Below are 22,500 nucleotides of genomic sequence, written 5' to 3'. Positions count from 1 at the left end.
TGACATGTTGACGTCACGTTGAGCTCTTAATGCCTGGTAGATGACCAGACCTAACCTCATTTCAGCCAAATCACCGTCGTTTGTGGTGATTGTGATTATTTTGGTCACACTACGCGCCCAGTGTAGGGTCCTAGCGGTGGAGGGCGAGACCCCGATTGTTCACTTTACAATTAATGAGAAGTCGATTTATTTTTACAACAGAATTGTAATATTTTAGCATTTACTATACTTCATTAGCTTGTGATATTATTTACAATGTATTGTATTTGTAGCTGTACTGCACACACCAAATTGGATACAATTCCTGCACATACTTGTTACTTGTCACGCAAAGGGTCAAGCAATTTAAATCCAAGCAAAAGTTGCCTTTTATTCTCTCTGACTCACCTTCAGGCTACCTCTGCCTCCTCCCGGGTCTAATTGCAATCTGCTAATAGGCACTACACCTCATCACAGCCCCCTGCCTCACAATACTAATCACAGCTCCTACACCGAGAACCTACACTCTTGCAAATAGGCGGATGGTATTAATCTCTCTCTCTCTCTCTCTCTCTCTCTCTCTCTCTCTCTCTCTCTCTCTCTCTCTCTCTCTCTCTCTCTCTCTCTCTCTCTCTCTCTCTCTCTCTCTCTCTCTCTCTCTCTCTCTCTCTCTCTCTCTCTCTCTCTCTCTCTCTCTCTCTCTCTCTCTCTCTCTCTCTCTCTCTCTCTCTCTCTCTCTCTCTCTCTCTCTCTCATTCAGAACAAAGCCCTTAACTTCCGCAGGCCCCGTCTCGTCGCCGTGGAGAAGAAAGGCCTTTAGAAGCGCGCCCCTCGCTGCACCGTGCCGCAGAGGTGAGTTCCAGAGGTGAGCTACAGACTGCTGCTATTTCAGGAAACTCACCAAAGAGCGATGTCTTTGAAAAGGCCTCGGCTCGAAGCAGGGAACACTCCGGAAGCCGTTCCGAGGAAGCGGGGGGGGGGGGGGGGGGTGGTTGACGGGTCAGATTCCACCGCTATTTATTACTATTTCTTTTTTTTTCGACGGAAATAATTACAGACAAATCTGTTCGAGACAGACATGAAACAATTTTCCGCTTTTCTGCACAAGTCGCACTCCCAATACAGCATGACGCGTCATTATTCTACACCATGCATAACACTGTCACTGTTACAAGCAGAGAAATTTACATATTAATGAGCCTGGAAATATCATGCAAAAGTCTTCCTGGCCTCGGAGCCACAACATCCATATGCATTAAGATTATGCTGCCTTCACATTTCACTATTAATAGCACTTCGGCCCACAAGAATGGCAGAGTAAGGCATTAAGGACACTCAAGGTCCAGTGATCCAGATGCCCTTCCTGGTTTAACATGGGCATTCCCTTCTTGGTTAAATAATCAGGCAACGAAGATACTGAAAGGATGGGAGCGTCTATTAGCAATGCACTGAATGGAGCAGAGATTCAAACTCTAAGTCAGAGCATTGAGTAGATTGGTCACACAGTAACTATTTACTGACATTTACATGACACAAACCTTTGGCTTGCTAGTCGTGTAAAGGATTCCAGTCAGGGCTCTACAGGAGTGGGTTCATGCAGGTGTAACACGGTCTACTGCAGTCAAGATCATCAATACCTCACTCTGGTAAAATCGCACAAAAACAGCCCTTGACGGCCCTTGACAGCAAGGGTAACAGCACAACACTTTAATCCATGTACCAATCACGTTACTGAGACATTGGTTACACCAAAGAAGAAATCATGACAGCCTGAGTAGCTCGGATCACATTGTGCATTTATTTTGGTCGTTGCATCCACCTCCGTGGTTCCTCAACCTCAGCCCTGGCGTCTTCCAGGCTGGTGCCCGCTCCTGCACCACCGCTGCCACGCAAGCTTCAGTGCACTGTTTGAAAGCCAGCCTCCTCTTGCTGCAGCTACATAAAGCTTTGGAAGTTCAATAGCGGATCCTTTGATGGCACTGAGTTGCAGGGCTTTAGTGTGTGTGTGCTTTTTATGGCATGTGTTTAGCTTGTTGTGTGTATGTGCGTGTTTAGTGTGTGCGTGTTTGTGTTTGTGTTTGTGTTTGTGTTTGTGTTTGTGTTTGCGTGTGTGTGTGTGTGTGTGTGTGTGCGTGTGCGTGTGCGTGTGTCTGTGAGTCTTCTGCATGTGTTTAGTATTGTGTGTATGTGCATGTTCAGTGTATGCGTGTTTGTGTGTCTCTGCGTCACAGCTAGCAGGTTAGTGCTGTAGTGTGGAGCAGAGAGAGACAGAACGCTGCCCTTTATCTGAAGGGTCCACTTCATATCTGTGTGTTGGCAAGCAGTCAACCTTATGAAGAGGCCGTGAGCTATTCCCTTCTGACCTCCATATGGACAGAGAGAAGACGAAGGCGCGACCACTCGGATGAAGATCGATAAGGTATCTGAGGTATTCCAACAAGCTCTTCATCTCATTATTTAATGTCCTCATAATCCACCTCATAACACACCAACACACACAAACACTGAAGCACATCCAGACACACCAGCACATCCAGACACACATGTGCGCACACACATGCACACACACACGCACAATTGAACCATATACATTTGCAAGCGTGAGAGACACACAGCTCAGGAACCTCACATGAACTCATGTAGCCACACACACACACACACGCACAAGTGCAACCATGCACATTTGCAGCGTGCGTGACACACACACACACACACACACACACACACACACACACACACACACACACACACACACACACACACACACACACACACACACACACACACACACACACACACACACACACACACACACACACAAACCTCAAACCTTGTTACACGTGAATCTAACTGCATTTCCATTGATCTTGTTACATTGTGCCAGGTCCAGACACAGCTTAAGGAGGATACAGTGTGTCTGTTGCCCAATTTAAAACCACTTAAAAAATAATTCCTGCAATGCGTCTTCATTTTAGCTCCTCGCGAGGTCAGAGATGCCCTATTTCCCCCCCTGATTCCGGTAGGTAGGTCACCTTAATTCGCTCTCTATCCCCCTGTTTGTTTAGATTGGCCAAGTGAATAATCTGGGTTTCAACCACGAAGAAAAAGAGAAGAAGAACGAGGACGACCATCTGAGCCGGCGCCAAACTCATCTGCTCTCCAAGCGACTCGTAAGTCCCGATCAAAATGAGCAGCTTATATCTGTCTGAGGTTCACTTTATTAATCTTGTCAAATGGCTCCGCCGCCACGCAAAGACACCCGCCAACGGACACGGGATGGTGGGTATGGGACCAGATGGTCCTGCAGATTGAGGAGGGGGAGGGGAGGATGGCTCCGCTCTCACTGAGCAAGTAGTGAACCAGAGAGAGGAGAGTGAGGGGCCGCACTGCTAGAGACCCATCACCAAAGGGCCGCCATGACACCCAGAAATGAGGAGGAGAGGTTTAAAAAGACAACCTCACAAGTAGAACAAGATGATCTGACCAAGAGGGGGGGGGGGGGGAAGAGAGAGAGAGAGAGAGAGAGAGAGAGAGAGAGAGAGGAGAGAGAGAGAGAGAGAGAGAGAGAGAGAGAGAGAGAGAGAGAGTGACATGAGGTAGGTGGCAAGTGACAGGATATGGTCCTGCTGTCACTGTTGCCCTAATGTTGAGTTGAACTGCCTTCCAATACAATTCCCTCAAAAGGCTCCCAGTCAGAGCAATGCATAATGTATAGGGATGAGCCAGCCAGATGAGGGCCATTTTCTGGAGATATCTGCCAAAGGCATACGCCGTCATTTCTAAAAGAAGACACAGCATGTCAAGGACGGTTCATTGACCCCGTTTGACCCTGGGGAGAATCATGATACTCGTCTAAACTAAGTATACGCTTTAGATAATGTATAATTATAATGACGTTGTGAAGAGGTACAATGAGGAATGTGGAAATGCACTTTGGTACTCCTCTACAATGTTTGGAGTTAAATCGTACGTGTGAAATCAGGTCATCTGTCTGCGCCACATTAATTAGGTCATGTTTTGTAGACCTTGGGAAATAATTTCCCCTGGTAAAAATAGAATCCAGATAATGATAGGGATAATTATAGAGCCATTTACATTGATATTTGCCTCATCTTATGAAGAAATGTTTAATACAACTGGACATTTGCAGTAATGAGAATGAAAGGATGAGGGAGATAAATGTATTCTGTCTCTTGCTTTGCAGCTAAAGATAATGGGCAGAAAATAGATTCCATTTCGGTCCCAGACCATAAAAAAGCTGGGATGAACGTTTGTGAGACGCAGGTGGCTGGTGCATTCTGACGCCAGTCCACAAACCCTATCATGGTGCACTTCAGCAGTCAGACGGAATATTCATCTCAGCAGTGACGCTGTTATTATCAGCACTGAGTAATACGACTGGATGACTTCTAACACTAGACTTATGTTACACGGGAGGGCACAGACAAAAGAGTCATTCCTGAATGTGATCTCCTTCTCATATTCTAGTCGTCACACACGCACGCATGGACACACGCCCAAGCCCACACACACAAACCCCCACACACACGCCAGGCACACGACTGCACACATAAAAACATACAGGTAGACACATCTTTGTTGAAATATGCACTGCGTGCATACGTTGCTATGTACTTGAATTTGGAGCTAGCTCTCTGGTTATATAATAAAGGTCTTGCCTTTTACAGCTTGTCACGAGTCAGGACCAGTTTCCATGACTGGGCAGTTTACTTGACACTTATACCCAAAGTGACTTGACAGTGATTTGGTCATTAATGAGCAGGTAGGGGATCAGACCCAGTCACAAACCAGCCATATAGAACACCCTGCACCTGGCAGCTGGTCTGAGAGATATGTAATGATAATTATCCTAATCCCAATGTATTATATACAAATAATATATAACACAGTTATAAAATAATACATACTAAAGGATTACGAATAAGATATACATTATACATTTTTCCTTTAAAAGCATCAGCACACAGCACTTTTTGAAGCAAGCCAGACCTGGATATTTGTGGTATCACTGAGGTTACGCATGTATACATAGTGGTGGAGTGCCTATCACTAGGCTGGTCTGAGAGGCAGAGAGACAGAGACAGAGACATAGAGACATAGAGACAGAGAGACAGAGAGACAGAGAGACAGAGAGACATAGAGAGAGAGAGAGAGAGAGAGAGAGAGAGAGAGAGAGAGAGAGAGAGAGAGAGAGAGAGAGAGAGAGATGATGGGATAGGGGAGTACTGGGGCAGAAATGAAAAGGCAGGGGGGCTTTAGCAGCCTTAAGAGGGATTTGTATCCAATAAGCCATGCAAGGGATTAAGCCATGCTAATGCAATGCCTACACAAACTGGACACACTGAAAAACCAGTGAGAGAGAGAGAGAAATGGATAGAGAGAGGCAGGAAAATATGGACAGAAAGAGCAGAGAGGGTCTGATGTTATCTACAGCAACAATTAGCATTACTTTACATGTCATTACATATTCTAAATGGGGCATTTGGTGGACGGAGAGATAATTATTGAATTATAATGTGCATTAGATTAATTTATCCAATTCATGTTCGCAGACATCAATATTGCTGCCCAGCTCGACAAGGTCGAATGGACGCACGGTTGCCACGCTGTAGAAACAACTTGCACTACTACTTGAATGTAGACAGGGCTTACAACTTCATTGACGCCAATAACACTGTACACAGTTTACTGCAATTTGAACAAGTTCATGTGGATTTCGCTCTCATGGAAGAGAGGGAGAGTGAGTGAGAAAGTGAGAGTGAGAGTGAGAGTGAGAGTGAGAGAGAGAGAGAGAGAGAGAGAGAGAGAGAGAGGCCTAGCCCCTGGCTGGCTACAGCTGTGTTACACAACATCAGCATCTCCACAACGTAAACCTTAAAAGTCATCAGTTTTAAATTAAAACACGGGACAAATCTCCCAGCAGGCCCTCCATGGCGGTGGTTAAAGTGTGGCGGTGTGTGACGCGAAAACTTTGCACAAAAAATCTGCACTCACCCGCAAAGCCCCCCATTGAAAGCGTTAAATAAGTGGCATCATTCAGTAGCCAAGTAGAGGGAGATTTATGTCATCCGGCCCGAGGTGAAACTCAAGGGCTTCTTCAGAGACTCAATCAACACAACAAGGAGAGCCCAGACACTCATGTGTGAGCAATACCCCATCACACTCATAGTGTAGTTACTAAGTTCACATGTTCATGATCAGAAAATTCATCCAATTGTATTTTTGTGATTGATTTGTAACAGCCATTTGTGTTATGGTTTACCAATGCACACTGAGATTATTCCACGAGACAAATCCTTATTTCCTCTGCAATAAACAACCCATTTGGATTGTCAGTGTGGTGGTGATGATGCATTAGCCACAAGCCTCCCTCAGATATATACGGCACATCATGAAATGAAAAGAGAACGATTCCCTCCGCGATTCATAAGCAGGATAAATGCCGGTGGTTGGATCCCTAGGGGCCGACCGCAGCTCACCACTGCAGCAGTGGGCTGATGGGACTAACAGTAGATAACGTAATGTGGCTACATTCATGGTTCCTTCACCTCCCTGCCATATCCAGATGAAAATGTTGTTCTCATAGACAGAGCCACAGGGAAATAATCCTCACTCTAATCTTTTAACAAATGGACCAGGGGTCAAACCCTCTATTGTGGGATGGACCGAAGGTCAGGCCTCTCATTCTCTCACCGCCAGACGGGATCTCATAAGGTTGATAGGGTTTTTATTTGTGTTTTATTCAGCACATATCACCCAGATCACATCCATCCTCCATTGAGCCCCTTTCTGGTACAAATTGATTGAAAGACCTAAAGGTCATTTAATTCAAATCACACACACACACACGCACCAATGCACCATGATAACAAATGAACGGTATGACCCCAAACAGAGCATGGCATGTGAAGCTAGGCTTCATATTAACATGCGCCAGTGGCCGGTTCTCAGGCTATGTGTTGAATGATGCGCTGTCCAATGCGTTTCAGCTACCAGAGCACGCCATTGGAAGAGGATGCGATTAAATTCAAAGCCGGAAAATGCATAATACATCATATAATATGTATATTTTCTGATCTGCCAGTGTCAGCACACTGAACCATAATAGCTATCATATAAGGGCAGAAATTAATATGCATCGGCCGCATTTGATGTACCTCAAAAACAACGTCTTCTCCAGCCAAATTGCTAATCCAGTGTGAAATTCCCCCGTTCCCGAAGGACTGCTCAGGGCGTGTTTGGACGGCGGCCTGGGATGCGCGAGGATCCGCACGCACACTACCAGCTCTGCAGGCGCCAGTGTTCATTTGTCTGCATGACCAAACAGCCATACAATGCATGTGCCCACAACCAACACTGTGCTATGCATCCCAGCTAATAGGACATCGAGAATGCTCACGTCAAGTCACACACACACACGCACACGCACACACACACACACACACCACCCAGCCGCTTAAGTCACGTCTCCCCAGCCGACTCTAAACGCAACACATCGCAGCCATAGGACCCAGAGAACGTGGTGACATTTCCGCACAGTTTCTTCATAAAGGGCCCCGCGGAGATCCATCGGCTTGTGATGAGGCTGCCATTACGGCTTCCTCCCTTTAACGTCCTGCCCTGACGGCTGCGTTCAATCTCCGTGCCTCGCAGATTCCGTCTTTCAAGTTGGCTCACGTCAAGGTCGAGGCGCCTTCCCTTCCCTCTCTCTCTCTCTCTCTCTCAGGGCAGTGGAGCCTGCAGGAGGAGTCCATTGTAACGACTCAAGCACCGACCCACACGCACGCCACGTGAAGAAGCGTTGGTCACCTTCGCGGCGTCCGGGGAGGGGTCTATATTTATAAGCAGTATAAAGGAGGACAGTAGGGCGGCTGTGGAGAGGGTCTTACTGTGTTGTACCATTCGAAAGGGACTTCTGTAGAATGACAAGGTAAAGGTCAGCTCCTACCTTGCTACACGAGGTGGATTGTGAGTCTTCCACGAGCGTCAAGCAAAGGCTGGGGGAACTCCTGTAACAAACAAACACACACACACACACACAACAAAATTATCTCAGAGAGGTACACAAATTACCTTGCGATATATCTAAAAGATGTCGCCTGGCTCACTCTCAGGGGCAGAAGACCTCTTCCATCTTATTACCGTCACACCGACACACCGACACACCGACACACACACACACACACACACACACACACACACACACACACACACACACACACACACACACACACACACACACACACACACACACACGCGTTGGACGATATGAATAACACAAACCGGGCAGTTCGCCAAAAAATAGTTATATATATGCTAAGTTACATAAGACCTTTATATAGAGGTCAGCGAAAGTTCATCACTGAATTATTGTATACAAATTAAACCAGTTCTGCACACTCATTTGCTTTACTGTCTTTCCTTTGTCTTGCTAATCCACATGATGAAATTATCTTACAAAGCCATTCCTCATTTAACGGAAATTCAATGAAGACCAATTTCTTAAGAAAATCTTGAAGAGATAACATTTTTAATCAAGGACAATGTCCCCAGAATGGTTAAATGCTTCCTGGAGTAGTAATTAGGTGCATTGAAATATTATTAATCATCAAATATGAAAGGTATAAAGGTACCAGGTCTGACGATGAGGGATGTGGCTGCTTATCGCCTTGGTGTTTGAACAGACCTACGGCCCTGATATTTGAAAGGAAATGATGCCTTACCGGAAATCATGCTCCCCCCCCCCATTGTCCTCCACAATGTAACAAACTGGAGACATAGAAAATCAATGTGCAACAAAGGGGAGCGCTTTGAACATTGGAAATGGATATCTCAAACAATTTTACATCATTTCATGCCATTTCATCGAACTTGCGCTCAATGTCCAAGATTGGTGAGTTTAACGATTCCCAGCGACTTTCTTTAAATGCTTTTAACCCAGGACAAGAAAGACACGTTGGTATGTCAGTGTTTACAAGCAGAGACGTCTTCGGCACTTCACCGGCCCGATATGAAAGGATGATTTAAGACTTTTGATGGGCTTTTTTTTAACTCTCTAATGTTTTCTTCCCAGTACCCAACCAAACCTGGGATTGCTTCAGTCTCTCGTTGAGCGAAGCGTTTAGAGAACTGACCTGCGAGTCGAGACTCAACACTGCATGCTTCATTGTTACCCGTTGAAAAAATACCACAACATCCTTATATTAATAATAATGAATCGGGAGTGAGGGTATTGACTTTGCGGGTGTAACAGTTTGGAGGGCTTTGTATTGGCACGAGTGTCGCATAAATAACCAGAGAATTGTTGGTAATTACGTTAAAGTAGGTTATACCGTGCCACATAATTATATTTAAGTGATACTTTCAGTAAAAACGTGTGTCAACTTCACTTTGTATTCGTGTCGCTTACGAATTCATTTAGATTAGCGCTAAAGAATGGGAAGCCCGACCCAAAAGAACAGCACAACAATCCCGCGACAGCAGAGTGTTTACGTCGCGCTGTCAGTTGACTCCATGACAACGGCTGCCGTTCTGTGTTCAACTCAAGACTCTTTAATCCACGTCATTGGATGGATCTTTGTTCCAGACACATGCTCCCAGACCCAAACGGCGCTGGCTGTAAGAGGAAGTTGGCGAGCCGCGTGCCCAGACGCCGCCTCTCTCTACGGCCGGTGATTGCAGCTAGAAGATGGATTGGTGGACGCGGGCCACGAGCCCCTTTACCGAAGGTTACGGCCGTCTTAGCAGCCCGGGCTTCTCCCTGATTGGAGCCACAGGGGGTCTCTCCCCGGGGGGGGGGGGGGGGGGGGTTAAGGCTTTAACGCAGGACTAAATGGGCCGAGACTAAGCTCATTAACCACTGGTAGCACCGGTGTCACGCTGGAGCCGGAACCAGCAGGCTAGTCCGTCAGCCGCCATAGGTGAACTGCGAGGAAACACACTCTGAACAATTTTTGTGCCTCAAGGGGTGTGTGTGTGTGTGTGTGTGTGTGTGTGTGTGTGTGTGTGTGTGTGTGTGTGTGTGTGTGTGTGTGTGTGTGTGTGTGTGTGTCTCTGCGCGTGTGCATGTCAGCCAACCTTGTCCAGTCAATGCTCACCCTGCTACCTTCCACCATACCTTCCTCGAGAAAATCAAAGGAAACGAGCTAATCCTCCGGGACAAGCCTTAAGCATCATGGATCGCCCGCGGCCATTATCGAATGTGTCTGTCGGATTTGTAACAGTGCTGGAACTGTAACGCAGCCACCAGTGCACCCGGAGTGATATTAAAACGGCATAAGTGGGAGAGATGGATTGTATTTTCTCAGTGCCGTGACTTGAAATCCAATGAGCCTTAGCTGATGTGCTAACGCCTCTCTGCAAGAAACGTTGCTCGTTTAGATCATTTCATTTTGTCTATGTTGATTATTATGGCTCTATGCAAACGAATTGACCTGAGGGGCTATGGGATGGGAACCATGCTCCACAGTCTGAGTGGAGATAAGCAGATCTCTGCACACCAGAGCCCAGCCGCTGGCTTTGTTTCTCCGTCTCTGAGCCGGCCCCTCCATTGTGGCTCCTGTCCTGCTGCTTTGGTTGTCCGGCCACGGCTCTAGCTAACAGTCATGCTAATCAGAGTTGCTGAAGGCAGCAGGGATCCTGTGCCACAACATTAGCCCGGTGCCTGGGCAAAACGCTCTCTCTCTCTCACTCCCTTGCTCACACCACATATTTTGCTGCTACCCGACCACACAAGGTCTGTTGCCTTGGTGCTCGTGATTCAGTGGCCCTCTCTCTCTCTCTGTGAGTGGCCCGCTCTTCTTGTCTCTCAGGGACTGAAAACCTCTCCCACCTTATTTACATCTCCGACCCAGTTAGCAATGGTCACTGTCAAAACTATACCATATGGAGCTTTGTGACATTGTGGAGTGGTTTATCTTGTCCCACACACACACACACACACACACACACACACACACACACACACACACACACACACACACACACACACACACACACACACACACACACACACACACACACACACACACACACACACACAGGATATGAAAACACCCAAATCAAAACTGATACTCACACACACACACTCAAACATACACTCACAAACAAATACAAAGACAGAAACGCAAACATTTACATATAAAAGTGCATCATATTTTCAATACTCTATATTATTATAATTTCAGGTACGCCCCCCCGCCCAAACATTCTCCATCTTTCTCACACAGGTACATTATACTTCTCTTTCAGATTCACACACAGCTTGCACTGTAAACAGCCGCTTCACCATGTGAGGAATTCATGTGAAGAAAACAAATCTTTCAGAAGAAAAAGCTGCATGTAATCACTCTCACTCTCACTCTCACTCGCTCTGTCTTGCTCTGTTTCGCATATCTTTGAGGACTCACACATCACACGCCTGTCTTTATCTTCCATCTTCCTGCTGGCCCGTTCCGCTAACTAAAAGGAGCGGCCAGACCAAGTCAGAGCGGCTAGGGACCACTAGCCTCATAATCCACTCTGGAAGAGGGGAGATTCACCCCCATTGTCCCTCATCACTGTCAGCAGCCCACAGCCAGGAGGAAACCCGAAACGCAGAGCAGGATATCGAGTGCCAGCCAGGTTAGGTTTCCAATAAACCTGTGGATGAACCTTTTCCTTTTTCTTTAACAGAAAGGCAATCATCTTTGTGACAGCTTCTGCAATAGAATTCCTGTTAGAGTCCCTGTTGGCGGCTGAGGTCATCCCAACGACAAACAAGGGAGGCATACTAAATGTGTGAACTGTTAACTAACAGTATGCTAGATGTCCAAAAAAACAAATCACAATGTAAAACAGAGAATGCCTCTACTATGTACTGTTTTCACAGGTCTTTAATTAGCTATGTCTCAAAGTAACTTCCCGTTCCTTGCATGGTATCATTAGGTCAGTTTCATTAGTCTGTTGCAGCACCAGAATTATCAATGCATATTTACTTGACTAGTTGTGTCTATACTGTCTCACTCTTCTACCTTTTATAGAAGTATATAATCAGCATGATTATAATCAGCATGATTAGCTAAACCTGCTGTGTTTTTCCTACATTGAAAAGGGTACATTGGCCTATGGGATACCTTCACACACATCAGCAGAAATAGCCGTAACTATCCAATGATATGGTCCACTGAATGCATGAGTCATTCTGTAAACAAAACATACGCTTGGACAAAAATGCAGCCAATAATAATAGGTGCCATGATGACACATAACCCTGGATGTACGCAGCAGAGGTCAAAACACTTACGGTAAACCAGATGCCTATCATGGACTCGCGCCATAATGTGGTCATTTACATATAAGCGGGCTCAATGGCAGCAGTAACAGTGCAGAAATAATAGGACAGTTATCATAGTAAGTGTTGACATGTACAGCACAATACAGCTTGATTCCCGGTGGACCTAGGACCCGCTGCTGTGGCAGCTCTGCGTCCACAGACAGCTACACTTCATCACCAGCGGGGCCAGCAAGAGCACGTACTCTGTTCCTGATTGGCCGACGGAATAGACTCCTCACTATGGCGACAATGACCCTCGACAGCCACAGCTGCGGCAGGGAATAACAGCCTGCTAATTTGACCCTCCCACACTGAACAATGGGCTACGAGACGGAACAGAGAGGCTAAGGGTGGCAGACAGGAAGTAGAGAGCATCTGGGGTCACGGAGGGGTCGCGACATACGAGTCATACAGAACACTGACGCATGGCCGTCGGCACATCGTCATTCTACCGAATACTGTCCTCCCCTTTCATCCTTCCTTTCTCCCTTTCTTCCCGATTCCCTTCTTCCATTGCTACTCACTCCCTTTCTTCCTCCTTGCCTCACTCATCCTGTCCCTTCATTATTCTCCTTCTCCCCGTCCTTCAGCCTCCATTTCTCCCTCCCTCAGTCCCTTCACTGCTTCCTCATCACCTCCTCCCTCCCTCCCTCCCCTTTCTACTTCTCCCTTCCTCCACCCACCCTTTCTCCCTCGGTCCTTTCCTCTATCTGACTGTCCGTTCAACCTTTCCTTATTCTACTTCTCCCTTCCCTTACCCTCCATTCCTCCCACCCCCCCTCCCCCCCCACCCCCCCCTCCCTGCATCCCTTTAATTCCTTCCTTCTCTGACGTTTCTTTGTGACTGAAGTGCTCTTTATTCCCTCTGTATTTTGGGCTAATTTTCTACAGATAATTAATTGCTAAATGACCTCCTCAGACTAATGGATTTGCACACTGACATGCCTCCTCTTGATCTCAAACATTGAAAACGTTCATTTCTTCCTCTCCCCGACACGTCGGCCCCGATTCATGACGCCGTTCCCCGCTGCTGCGTGGATATGGACCAAGAGGAGCCTTTCAGATAAGTCAGGATGGGGCGTCACAGCAGTACATAACTGTCTCCTCTTTTGGCTTTTCATTAGCCTCATTGCCGTCCCTCAAAACATCTCTGACCTAAACACACACACACACACACTCGCAAAAGCACGCACACACACACAGACATTTATCTCATTCTATATTTTTTTCCTATCCATTTACCCATCCTCCTTCCCTCTACCTCCTCATCTCTCACTCTATCATTTGCTCTATACACGCATCTATACCGGAACACACACACACACACACACACACACACACACACACACACACACACACACACACACACACACACACACACACACACACACACACACACACACACACACACACACAGCCCCCATAAACCACCTGACCAACCACTTCTCTGAGCTCCGAGGGCCCACCCCCCCCCAGGGAGAACGGTGGTGAGAGAGCCTTGAAATATTGATGTCTCTCGCAGATGGACACAACCAGCACACTTTGTGGGAGAGAGGCGGGCTTCACAGACAGGCAGAGACAGAGAACCATGGGGGGCAGGGCTTCAATCTGGGAGAGACCGAGAACCAGGGGGGCATCCAGGGCCTTTTCTGACTTCCTGAGTGCCCTTAACCAAATGTGTGAGTTTGTGTGCGTGTGTGTGTCCGCTTCTGTCTGCAGCATATAGTTGAGTCACACACCAATTAGTGTGTCATTCATGAAACGTAGTAAATTGATATTTGTGGTAATGTCTGATGTGTCATGGCGGTGCACACTGTCATTACGGCTATCACCCAACACTAGAGCCATCGTCGCTACTATTGCTACCTCCGCCATCACCCCCTCCACCACCACAAGAATCCCCTCCAAGGGTTGGTGGAGGGGATTCCATCCTCCACCTAGTACTACCATCACTACCACCTCCATCATTTTCACCACCTCCACCACCACCCCATCTTAAAATGTTGCATTTTCCACCAATAATATCAACGTCATCCATTTTGTTTTAGCCGTAGATCACATTGCCAACCTAACTACCGCTACCACCATCCCGACCTTCACAAACACCACAGCCACCCCTACCGACATCATCACCACCGCCACCCGTACCACCACCACCACCATCAACAACACCACAACCACCACAGCCACCCCTACCGACATCATCACCACCGCCACCCGTACCACCACCACCACCATCAACAACACCACAACCACCACAGCCACCCCTACCACCACCACCACCACCACCACAACCACCACCACCACAGCCACCCCACCACCACCACAGCCACCCCATCCACCACCACAGCCAGCCCTACCACCACCACCACCAGCACTACAGCCACCCCTACCGACATCATCACCACCGCCACCACCGCCACCACCACCACCACCACCACCACCACCACAGCCACCCCTACCACCACCACCACCACCACCACCCCTACCACCACCACCACCACATCCACCACCACAGCCAGCCCTACCACCACCACCACCAGCACTACAGCCACCCCTACCACCATCATCACCACCGCCACCAACCCTACCACCACCACCACCACCACCACCACCAGCACCACCACCACCACCCCTACCACCACCATCACCACAGCCACCCCTACCACCACCACCACAGCCACCCCTACCACCACCACCACAGCCACCCCTACCACCACCACCACCACCACCACAGCCACCCCTACCACCACCACCACAGCCACCCCTACCACCATCACCACAGCCACCCCTACCACCACCATCATCATCATCACCCCAGCCATCCCTCCAACCATCATCACCACCCCAGCCACCATCATCACCACCCCAGCCACCCCTACCACCATCATCACCACCCAGCCACTCCTACCTCCATCTTCACCACCATCTTCACCACCACCCCTACCACCACACCAGCCAACCCTACCAACACCATCATCATCACCACCACCACCTTCAACACCACCACCATCATCCCCACCACAACCACTACCGCCCTCTTGTACTCCACCACGTCCAAGTATGTCTTCTTGCTACTGATATGACCGTGTCAGTTCAAACAGTACATATTACCATGGAGACAGGATCTCCCGCCTCCCAAACGCACACACAACTATGGCTACTGTGTTGAGGAGAGGGATGTATAAACACACACACAGAGAGAGAGAGAGAGAGAGAGAGAGAGAGAGAGAGAGAGAGAGGAGAGAGAGAGAGAGAGAGAGAGAGAGAGAGAGAGAGAGAGAGAGAGAGAGAGAGAGAGAGAGAGAGAGAGAGAGAGAGAGAGAGAGAGAGAGAGAGAGAGAGAGAGAGTTTAGTAAATAAAAGGATTGTTGAATAGGAGAGAGGCGAAACATTAATCGAAGAGCAGTGCTGAAGAGCTAATTGAATGGACAAAGGGGAGACTAAATACTAGACAGTTACTAGAGAGAGATATATGTTTAATAGCTTATTGAGAGATGGATAGTCCAAATAAGCAACATTAGTGCGATAGCTTGGCAAATATTCATTCTTGTGTATTTAAATGGACGTATTTTGTCCTAGAGCAAGCAATTGAATTAGCTTAGTTAGATGCAAAGCTAGTTCTACTTATTTGTTTGGGCTTTAACTAAGATCCAACTGAAGTATAGACAAAAAGACATAGAGCCTATTAATCTACCCAATAACATCCCCACTCGGTATAAAAGAAAGCTGTTTCAGACAGCTCCACTGAAGCTTGCCCTCCAAATGCAGATGGCTGATCTAAAAGCGTGTTGGACTGGTGAATCATGTCCTTACGACCTACATGCCGACGAAACACAATTAGACCTCAACGTCACGGAATTTGCACCCCGCATTACAACTAATGTGTGGTTAGGGAGGTCAGAGGAAGAGTGGGAGGGGTCACTGTTATCCTTCCCCCTCATTGGTTCACGGCCTGTCGAGAAGCCCCGTTTCTACAGGCAAGTCGTCACGTCTGTGTTTTAAGATGCGTCTGGCTCCCCGTGGCCGCGTCGATATCGTAATGGATTTCACAGGCCTATTACATCAGCAGAGAGGTGCCGAGACCAAGCTCCCTCCGCAGTACACAGTGATTAGACTATTAATTACTGCAGAGGTCACACATTAGTGGTCATTTTCCTGGGATGACAAATGGATATCAAATGATTTGGGTGAACTGCCTGTCCCTCTGTTAGCGCCGAGACAGAGTGATTAATGCCAGGCTGGCCGAGCTGATTGCTGATTGTTGCCGTTAGTTAATGCTCATGCCGCTACACTGGACTAGTTACTATGGTTTTTCCTGTCCAGGTTTCTGTTTGGTTTCTGGTTTCTGTTTCTGTTTCCTTTGCTGTGTCCTACGGTCTTTATATGGGTCTAAAGGACGAGTAGGGGGCAAAGTAACAAGTAACAATTTACGGTGTAAAATTGTTCGACATATGTAAATCAATCCATATTGTTAATCAAATCAATCAGCATGCGCACGCGAGAATAGCACAAATGCACTCTGGAATGGAATTGAATTGGCTCAGTCCTTTTCTGTGCTTTTCCTGTCGAGATGGGGCAGGACGTAAACAGGAAGTTCAGCTGGGTGATTCAATAACAGGAAGTGACTCGGGTTTCAGAGAAAAGGCAAAAAAGGCTGTTCACTGGGCCTGGGCTGTATTCCGGAGAGGCATTCGTCAATCACACGGCAGGAGACAGGGCCTGTCACCAGCACCCACCACCCGCACTCTGCTCTGCCCTGGGGCTCCCATCGCAAATCAAAGTGCATGCATAATGTCGAAGGGGACTCGTTCTAAATTGAATTTCCTGCGATTCTCATGTTTGTAACATGTGCTGAATTAATACTAATATTACTAATAATGCATTCCATTAGCTTTATTTTTGGCAAAATAAAGAGTGCACATCGCATGCACAAAATGCATCTAAGTCACTTACAATGACATCCATTATGTGGTTTTCATCATTTAATATGCCGCATTAAGCCTGAAAGCGAAAGTGCACTGTCCTCACTCACTCACTCATATACACACATGTGAATCTCGACTACAACTCAGAGAGAGAGAGAACACAATCTAGGTGAACCTCATGGATTCTCGGTCATATCACATGATGAATGGTGGATTTTGAATTTGCTCTCTGGAAGGCCTGGTCCACATGGCAACAGCAACAACAACAACAACAACAACAGCAGAAGCAACAACATATGGGTTATTCAGGGAGGAATGGCAGTGACGGAGGCAATGAGGTTATTTCAGATTTGTTTGCGTCTGCTAATAAAGAGGTGCAGATCAGACACAACCTATGGGAAGGATTTTCAGACTCACAGGAAGCATACTAAAATGATTTTGAACTGCTAGCTTTATGTTCAGGCATGACTTCATGCAGTGCTACCATTGCATAGAGCACCCTGCATGTACAGACTGTTGTCCTCATGTATCCTTGTCCTTCCCTGAATCAACTATAGAGAATTATGAAAGGTATACTCATGCAGGGCCGGGCACTAGTGTATATCAATATTCTAAAGAAACACATAGTGGGACAATCCACAAGGACGAAGGCTATATATATTCAGAAAGACTGTAACGTGTGTGCACAGGCGTGTGTGTGTTTGCACGTGCACATGAGATAGACCAGTTAAATGAATGAGCCTTTCACTGGTGATAAATGTCAACAGTGGGGTTGAACGAGGCTGTGGTTAGAAGAAGTTGACCTGGGCTCAACTACTAATGAACGGCATCCCAGAACAGCCATAGTGAAAGGACAGGGACGATAAGAAACGGGAGGCAAATGCACTTAATGTGAGAGAGAGAGAGCATGAGAGAGAGTATGAGAGAGAGAGGGATAAAGACAGAGAGAGAGAGAGAGAGAGAGAGAGAGAGAGAGAGAGAGAGAGAGAGAGAAAACATGGGTTTGGACTTAGAGATTGTTGATACATGAAGCTGACATCTAAATAGCTATCATACATGACCACCATGTAATCAGTTTTTCTTTATTTTCTTCCTTTTAAAAGATAAAATCCTTCTTCTACCAAAGTTTGTTGAACTGCTGCCCATGCAAAACTAAGAAAATCCATGAAAATCATGGGCTTGCGATATTCTGTCAAGATAAAAACTAAGAAGGACGAATCTCATCAAAAATGACATCTGAAAAAATACTTTTGTCCACTTTAACTGTCATAAACAAACTCCAGGGAGGCTGAGCCCAATGTCTCCTACGAGAAAGGCACAGACACATGCAATTTCACACGCCTCGCTTGTGCTTTCACAGCGCAAAGGCAAAAATGGACTTAGACACACACACACAAGTTGAATCTTCTAATGTGTTATGACTCTGGGCATACTGTCATCTCCCCAGGTGTGAACTATTCAGTGAACTATGCAAAGTGAGATAAATTAGCATGAAGAACATAATCTCGCCGACGGGCCCCAGAATTACAATTATGGAATAAGTTATATCACAAAATATCAGGAAGATTACCAAGGTGGGAAGTTAACTTGGAAGTGATGTGTCACGCATACCATCCACCCTCTAAGTATGCAAACGCTTATCAAAGCAATCTAGCTCTTTTAATATCTAATTTAATGTCAACATTTCATGTTAACTCATATACGGCTGTTGTAAGTCTGGGTTAATTATGTTGTAATTAACTGGGCTAAGGCAGAACATAAGTTGTGCCTTCTAAAAGACAACAAATATTAATGAGCTGATTTCAAAGCAGGCTTGGCCCATGTAGGTTATACTTGGTTTGGCATGATGGCTGTTAGCACAGACGCTAGCACCAGCATGTGTGTTCTCTGTGTTCACACAGATTCTCTCTGGTTGCTCTGGTTTTCTCACAGCTCCGAAGACGTGCTTATTAGGGGGAATTAGCAGTGTCCTGCTAGATCCTACCCTGGGGGAAATGAGGGTTGAATAAACATTCATAATTGGGGAAAGATGAATATGGCCTCATCGTGAACCATCCCTGAATGCTGCAAATAATGTATTTAATTGTAAATCATATATATATTGTATTTGTTTTGTTATGTGTTCTTATATGCCTTGGTAGGATGGCTCATAATGGTTGCCATTTGAATGTTGTATTTGTTGCCGATATGAATAAAGATCTAGATGAAGATTATGGCAGCATTACAAAACCAACAAACAGACAGACAAACACCATTGTAACCGCCTAAAGCTACTCTGAGCCTAATTAAAGGTGCTGTGGTAAGATTAAAGGGTAATGGTTTTAGTGATTGAAATGCTCTGTGAGAGTATCTATTCTGGATGAACGTGCCTCCCTATGTATGATACATTTTAAATATGATCTAATTTCTGACCAATCAGGGCATCCGATTTTCTTCGGGGCGTCCATCTTGCCTGTCAATCCCATTTGGCACACAGTGTTATCACGGCTCCACCACAGGTGCCTGAATGTAACACCTCCAAATTGCAGAGAAACGTAGGGAGGTAGGGAGGTGAGAGGAAGGGGGGTCTTCTGAGGCCTACCGAGTTTATTTTCAGAAATCTTGTTATCTTCTCTTCTGTGCTCTCTATCCATTAGGCTTCCTATCCATCAAACCCTATTTACATTGAATATAAGACAAAGAAATTCCTTTATTGGTGAAGTGAATGAAGCAGATACGTTAACTTGCAGCAAACCCTTCTTTGATGTTCTCACAGAATGCCAATGATGAGAAATGTTCACTCACCTTTTCATCTATCTTAAGACTCTCACTTGCTCACATGGGTTCCTATTCCTTTATTGCTGTTTGATGAATCTCATCACTAGATATTTTTAGTACATTGTTGTTACACTAAAATTAAAAACATGCACAGATTAGAGTGGGTTTTTATGACCTTCGACTAGAAGCGAGTTCATTTATGATGATTTATGATTAATTTCACAGAACGAGCGTCGACTAATTTAGCCGCTAGATTCCTTAACATTTCAAATTCCTGAGTGCGATAATAAGGAAGAAAACCTGTTGATATTTAAAAGATCCCCAGGAGCTGAGGACAAAACCGCTACTTTAAAACAAAACAGCCAGGACTTGTTTGATCTGTAAAACTTACCCTGAAGCGCTGTAGCAACCAACAAGTCAACGTTGGGTTGCTTTTACGAACAAACGTATTGGTCGTCAAATAACAAAGAGGGTTCGCCCCCTCACCCAAGAGACCTATAGGAAGCCACAGTCTGATGTGTTGCTTGTGTGATTTACTAAGTATGGAAAAGAGATACAAGGGCTGAACCACGGCCCAACTGCACAGTGGATCACACGATATGCCCATGTTAGTAAGCGTCAAGCCTCTGTCAACTTTGTCATGAGGTTAGGGTCTTGTACAGATCTATGATGATGAGAATGGGTGAATCAACTTCAACTAAACTAACCTGAATGAGCTATGATTCCATTGCATAAACAGACCCCCCCCCCCCCCTTAAATCCCTATACGGTTAAAATCCCATTGCTCTAGGAGGCGTAGAGTTAGAGCAGCAATAACTAGTTCCACTCTTGATGTTACCAACAGGCTCTGTCATGAGCACATCAACGTGGACTACATAAACAGCTTCACCAGCTGTCCTCTACCCTAGGGTTCAAATGCCACACTGTCACAGTGATTACCCAATCCTGTTCCAAATGTCACGCTGAAAAGTTGCAAGCATCTCCAGCCATTATGAACTTCCCATACCCCCCCCCCTCCCTCCTCCAGTGTTAGATAATCCTAATCATGATAAACCCTCTGGAAACTCAAATCTAGATGGACCTTGAAGTGCGATTCACTCAATTGTCTCGTGGTTCTTCCTGGTATTCTGGTATTTGTTCTACGTTGAGAGCAGAGCAGCCTCTTTATCCCTGGCCACCTGGTTGGATGGGGATGCTGTGTCTTTTAAATGCAGCACATTTCCCCACAGCCCCTGCACTGTGTCAGGTTCTTCTGTCCTCTCCTGGTGAGGAAGTGTTGATGCTGTGAGTCATGTAACTGTTTTTTCTCTCTCTCTCTCTGTGTGTGTGTGTGTGTGTGTGTGTGTGTGTGTGTGTGTGTGTGTGTGTGTGTGTGTGTGTGTGTGTGTGTGTGTGTGTGTGTGTGTGTGTGTGTGTGTGTGTGTGTGTGTGTGTGTGTGTGTGTGTGTGTGTGTGTGTGTGTGTGTACAGCGACTGTCCCAGCCATAATAATACGCCTACGGTATTTCCTCTGCACCAGAGCCTTACGCATGCAATAGCAGTAGCTACAGAGGATGATTGTCTATTACCCAGACCTCCATTTTTTTTGGTTCCAGATAGACCCATGCTATTTCTGTTAGGTTCGAATTAGCACATGAAGACATCAGGTTACGTGAATGCTTTTAATCAGAGGCATCTCCACATTGGTATCGACTACAGCCAGAACACAGAGTAACCGATGAGAGCTTATTAAACCACTGAACGCCCACGTGGTTGATGCGGTGCCAAGGGGCTAAGGCGAGCAGGTAGCCTGCATCGCGGCCATGCCACACAGGACCCGATGGCATATACTGCTTGTGTTGTCAGGATGCGGCGCAGGTCATTATATAGGTCAAGAACAAGGACACTCGCCGCTGCAGCACAGGGCAGAGGGAGAGAGAGAGAGACAGAGAGAGACAGACAGAGAGAGAGAGAGGCAGAGAGAGAGAGAGAGGCAGAGAGAGAGAGAGAGAGGCAGAGACAGACAGAGAGACAGACAGAGAGAGAGAGAGGCAGACAGAGAGAGAGAGAGGCAGAGAGAGAGAGAGAGAGGCAGAGACAGACAGAGAGACAGACAGAGAGAGAGAGAGGCAGAGACAGACAGAGAGACAGACAGAGAGAGAGAGAGGCAGAGGAGAGAGAGAGAGAGGCAGAGAGAGAGAGAGAGAGGCAGAGAGAGAGAGAGAGAGAGAGAGGCAGAGAGAGAGAGAGAGAGAGAGAGAGAGAGAGAGAGAGAGAGAGAGAGAGAGAGAGAGAGAGAGAGAGAGAGAGAGAGAGAGGCAGAGAGAGAGAGAGAGAGGCAGACAGAGAGAGAGAGAGGCAGAGAGAGAGAGAGAGAGAGAGAGAGGCAGAGAGAGAGAGAGAGAGGCAGAGAGAGAGAGAGAGAGAGAGAGAGAGAGAGAGAGAGAGAGAGAGAGAGAGAGAGAGAGGCAGAGAGAGAGAGAGAGAGAGAGAGGCAGAGACAGACAGAGAGAGAGAGAGGCA

At 46.6% G+C, this 22,500-nt stretch overlaps 1 protein-coding gene across 3 annotated transcripts in view; it reads right to left on the bottom strand.

Moving 5' to 3' along the window:
* Positions 1-22,500, bottom strand: part of dlgap4b (discs, large (Drosophila) homolog-associated protein 4b) — a 104,463-nt gene that overhangs the window by 64,638 nt on the left and 17,325 nt on the right. For all 3 annotated transcript variants that reach the window (XM_060069393.1, XM_060069394.1, XM_060069395.1), the window contains one exon: positions 7,949-8,009. The gene's annotated coding sequence lies outside the window, so the exon portion shown is untranslated. The remainder of the gene's footprint in view (positions 1-7,948; positions 8,010-22,500) is intronic.

The sequence above is a fragment of the Gadus macrocephalus genome, chromosome 13 (assembly GCF_031168955.1).
Source record: "Gadus macrocephalus chromosome 13, ASM3116895v1".
In the NCBI taxonomy this organism is placed as follows: domain Eukaryota; kingdom Metazoa; phylum Chordata; class Actinopteri; order Gadiformes; family Gadidae; genus Gadus; species Gadus macrocephalus.
This window is presented reverse-complemented; position numbering and strand designations above follow the sequence as displayed.